This window comes from Micropterus dolomieu, linkage group LG12 (genome assembly GCF_021292245.1).
Source record: "Micropterus dolomieu isolate WLL.071019.BEF.003 ecotype Adirondacks linkage group LG12, ASM2129224v1, whole genome shotgun sequence".
Classification (NCBI taxonomy): domain Eukaryota; kingdom Metazoa; phylum Chordata; class Actinopteri; order Centrarchiformes; family Centrarchidae; genus Micropterus; species Micropterus dolomieu.
Window position 1 is genome coordinate 23222520 of NC_060161.1, and position 4998 is coordinate 23227517.

Consider the following 4998-nt stretch of genomic DNA (forward strand, 5'->3'; position numbering starts at 1 on the left):
GAACTAAAAGTGTTTCAATCCACCTGTTTTTTTTAAGTGCATTTTCAGATTCTGAGTGAAAACATGAGAAAAAAAGTTGAAATATCTCAAAATAATCAGGCTGGGTGGAAATGTTTGTGCATAGATTAAAAGCATAATGTGACAAAGTGCAATGGAAACAGACTTAGTGAATATATTATGACGAACGTAAAGCAACATGCTAAAGAGATGAAAAATGGCTGCAGATGAAAACATCAAACCTGCAGTGAAGAGACTGTAACCTTCCAGAAATTGAGAAAAATGCCATATTTCTGTCATGTGATCTGCATTGTTTTCCGCTCTTTTAATTAGGCCATCTCCTGCCTCCTCTTCTGCAATGGTTTAATGGCACCTGAATGGATAATTATAGCATCTAACAGTTTTTTCAATGTGGCCAACTCCTCATATTCCCATAACAGTAGTGCAGTGGTTCTCAAACTGGGTGGCGTAGAGCCACTTCAGAGAGGTCGTGGAAGTTGAGCTGACCTAAAGTTGCATGAATATGATTCATGTGGTGACACCAACAAAAGTGCTTTGATGCTAGCGAGGTTATTTTGCTAACCTGAATCTTCACCAATCACCTGTAATGTTAACGATTGATAAAACTTTAATCCACTTTTAATGGGGTGGGGTTCACAAACTTTATTTTGGCTTCTGATGGGGAAGCGTGACAGAAAAAGTTAGCGAACCACTGCTGTAGTAGATGGAAACATGCGTTAATTAAAAAACTGTTCTGCCGATTTTCTTGAAATTCAGTTAAAATTTGCGTTTAATTTGGATGGAAACTTTACTTGAGAAAACTGATGACCTCTCTCACCCTGTCTGAGTTTCTTCACAGGACACAGGACTTCCCGTTTGAAAAATATTTGGGAATTACATTTTAACAAGTGTGAAGCCTGAAGCAACCACAAAATCTTTATAATAGACTATGATAATATAAAGTCATGTTTGTGCCCTAAACTTAAAATTGTACTGCCCCTTTTTATCTTTATGTGAAGGCTGCAACCGACAGTTGTTTCACCACCAGTTAATCTGATAATGAGTGTCAGAGTTAATTGTTGGGTCAATCAAATGGCAGTTTTCCTAAAGCCCAAAGTGATGTATTTAAATAGCTTGTTTTGTCTGAGCAACAGTCCAAAACCCAAAGATACTTTATTGAAAAATCATTGGCTAATTGATTAATTGACTACTTGTTTTAGCACTACTTTATAGAATTTAAGAAATTAAATTTTGGGATGTTTGTTTTGGTTTTTCTCCAAAAATGGAGTTCGTGTTCAAAGAATTTTAAGTGACCACAGTTTAATGTTAATGTGGATTTTACCAGCAAGTTTTTTTCCCACAAATCTAAAGTTTTTTCTTTTGAAGCCCAGTAGGTTTACTTCAGCTGACTCTTGAAATCTTTTAGTTTCAAAGTGAGAACTGACAGATAGACTGAAGGTTGAACTTGCACTAGTTTCATTTGTGTGCTGCTGCCTCCTGCTGGTGACTCTGGGTTGGAGTCACATTAAGAGCACTTACCACTAAATCGCAAGTTACTCACCAACACCCCTTATAAAATAGGAAGGTAAATGTGTTTTACATATGTTTTACAATAAAAACACATGATAAAGGTTTTAAAATCTCTAGAACATTTACTGTACAGAGGATCTTTTCAGTATCAGGCCCTCGGTTTAGTGACGTTTATAAAAACGCAAAGTTCTTTTTCAAGTGTAGACATTAACAAAACTGCTCTCCCACACTGTAGCATCATTGTACAGTAAAGCTCTCTGAGGCAGAGAATAGCCTGAATGCATTTTCTCCACTTAAATCAGTGTCAGTAAGACTGAATTAGACGCTGGCTTTTGTGCCTGCAGATGGAGAATTAGGTAAAGGGGGCGTATGTGTCTTTCCCTATGGTCTTTCCATTCATGCCGGTGTAAATATAGTACAACTAGAGTGTGTGCTTTTGTGTGCGTGCTTCTGTGTGTTTGAGGGTGAATGGAGGTTGTGTTGCTGAATGTTTATTTTTACTCACAAAGCCTGGCCTGAACATCTGTCCAGATGTGTGTGAGTAATTGAAGCCTGGATGAAGACCAGATCAAAGGATTAAGCTCTGCCTCTGTTAGACATAACATAGACATCATTATGGCCTGTAGGAAATTGTAAAGGTCATTTACACTATTTATTGACAATTCAAAGGTTAAACAATAAATTCAAAAATAATGGATTAGAATCAGAGTCAGCTTTTGCTGCAGGGAATTCAGCACTGTGTCTGTATTGGATCTGAGGTGGGACAGCACAAGGTGCTCAAAAGACTACATTACCACAGAGGTCAGGGCGATGGGTCAGTAGTCTGTAGTCGTTAAGTCCTGTGGTTTTTTGGGGACGGGGATGCTGGTGGAGGATGTGAAGCAGCCTGGCACGTAGTGTGTCTCCAGCGAGGCGTTAAAGATACCTGTGATCTCCTGAAACAGCTGATCGGCACAGCACTTAAAGGTGGATGGAGAGGCAAAGTCTGCCCAACTGCTTTGTAGGGGTTCTGCCTCCTGAATGGCCCGGTGTTGTCGTTGTGGTGGGGAGGGGATAGCTTCTTGGGTGGGCAGTTGTTGAAGGGCCCAGGCCCCTGCTGAGGTGGGGGAGGTGGGCTGGAGCTGATCAGTGGAGTCACGTGGAAGAACTGACCCTTTGCTTTCAGATTGACACTAGACCTGGTTCAGTTTGTTGGCCAGTTGTTAAAGGAGTGCGGGGCTTTAGGTTTGTAATTGGTGATTTGTCTGCGCCCCCTCCAGATGGAAGCAGAGTCGTTGAGAAGTCTGGATTTGTCTATTCCACACAATGTCTGGACAGCAAGATGCGCTGTGCGTCCTGCACATTGGCCTGCGATGCATTGTAAACACCGACCAGAGTGAATGAAACAAACTCAGGGGTGGAGAAGAAGGGTTTACAGTTTATCATTAAACATTATAGACCCTCCCCAGTAGCTGAAGTTGGAAAATACATTATAGAATTATAGATTAATTAATGGATACTAAGAATAGTAATTTGTTGTAGCTCTAATGACCATAAGTATGTTTTTAAATTCAATATCAAATGCAGTGTGTCTTTATGGTGATTCCCCTGCTTCTTTCACATGAAATAAAGGGGGAAAAGTGTATTGCATTGGCCGGGAATCGAACCCGGGCCTCCCGCGTGGCAGGCGAGAATTCTACCACTGAACCACCAATGCATTTATACCTTTTTATGTGCACTTTCAGAATTGAATAGTGAGCACACTGGTGAGTTAAAAGCTAAATAATTGTGGTGTAAACTGGTCTGAGGTGAAAAGTTATGACAGGAGGTTAATAAAATGTTCATTGTTGTGTTACGTGCATGCTGCATGCTTTATTCACCAAAGCTGAAGTTCACAAGTCACTGTGAAAGAAAGCTGAAAAGGTTGATCAGTTCATAACAGAACACAGTGAATCATTTTCACTCCTGCAATTCTGACTTCTGTGATCATTTCTTGCAACATGTTCTGCAGGTTTTGGGGCCGGAGACCTCCGAATGGGAGGTTCCTCTTCCACAGGGGAGGGTCTTCAACTGCCTGGTGGCAAGGGGGGGGGGGGGACGGTTGCCCTAAAATGAGCGCCCCAGTCAGCTCTCTCTCCCACACTGTGTTCACACTGCATGGATTATATTATTGACTGTAAGATTTCATTTGAAAATCAGAGGCCTGTTTTGGTTCAGTCGAGACAGAATCAAATCATTTTTAACCCTCACACATCTTGCAAAACGTGCCGTTCTCTTGATTAGTGTCTCAGCCAAAAGTCACTTGCTCTTCTCCAGCTCATTCAAAATGGTGCCACAGGAAGAGAGGAAGAAAAGGACACATCGTTCCCCTTCTTGCATCCCGATTCTCTGTTTTACTGTAAGGCACTTTGTAATTTACAAAAACGCTAAATGAGCTTGTTAACTAAATAAGTTTGTTGTTATTATTAAAAGGTCCTTTCCCCTTTCCATTCAACCTTTTAGGAACTAGGGAACAATAATATTTAATTACAGATTTATTACTTTAATTAGTGTTTATCTCTTAAGAACAAACGCACTAATGTCTGTAGTGTACAATCATTATTCCCTCTGCTGCTAATAATGAGCACTTTGCACCAAATTTATGACATAAATAAATAGTTTAGAGTTCAAGTTCAAACGACTTTACAGTTGCAAAACACACACAAACATCTTCAGCATCCAACCAGGCAGCGCACCCGGAACCTGAATAAATACTGATCAAATACCAGTAGATTATGTAATGTGCAATACAACAGTGCAATATAAATAGTATGTGCACATTTGTAACCCCATAAAGGACTATACTGTGAGTTTAAGAGTCTGATTGTCGAGGGGATAAACGATTTGGAGTGGCGGTTTGTTTGGCATGCAGGAAGTACATGCAGATGTCCAGATGATAACAGAGAGAATTCAAATGCCAGGAGGAGGCTGACAAGGCTGATGTGCAGCCTACTTTTACTTATTACAGGTGATGGTCATATAATTAGAACATCATCAAAAAGTTGATTTATTTCAGTATTTCAATTCAAAAATTGAAACTTGGATATTATATTCATTCATTACACACAGACTTATATATTTCAAATGTTTATTTCATTTAATTGTGATGATTAAAACTGACAACTAATGAAAATCCCAAATTCAGTATCTCCGAAAATTTGAATATTACTTAAGACCAATACAAAAAAAGGATTTTTAGAAATGTTGGCCAACTGAAAAGTATGAACATGAAAAGTACGAGCATGTACAGCACTCAATACTTAGTTGGGGCTCCTTTTTCCTGAATTACTGCAGCAATGCAGCGTGGCATGGAGTCGATCAGTCTGTGGCACTGCTCAGGTGTTATGAGAGCCCAGGTTGCTCTGATAGTGGCCTTCAGCTCTTCTGCATTGTTGGGTCTGGCGTATCGCATCTTCCTCTTCACAATACCCCATAGATTTTCTATAGGGTTCA

At 40.0% G+C, this 4998-nt stretch overlaps 1 non-coding gene across 1 annotated transcript; it reads right to left on the reverse strand.

Annotated features, from left to right (window-relative positions):
* Positions 1-3152: 3152 nt before the first annotated feature.
* Positions 3153-3223, reverse strand: trnag-gcc. Its single transcript has one exon. It is a non-coding gene; the product is annotated as a tRNA-Gly (tRNA).
* Between the last annotated feature and the right edge of the window lie 1775 nt (positions 3224-4998).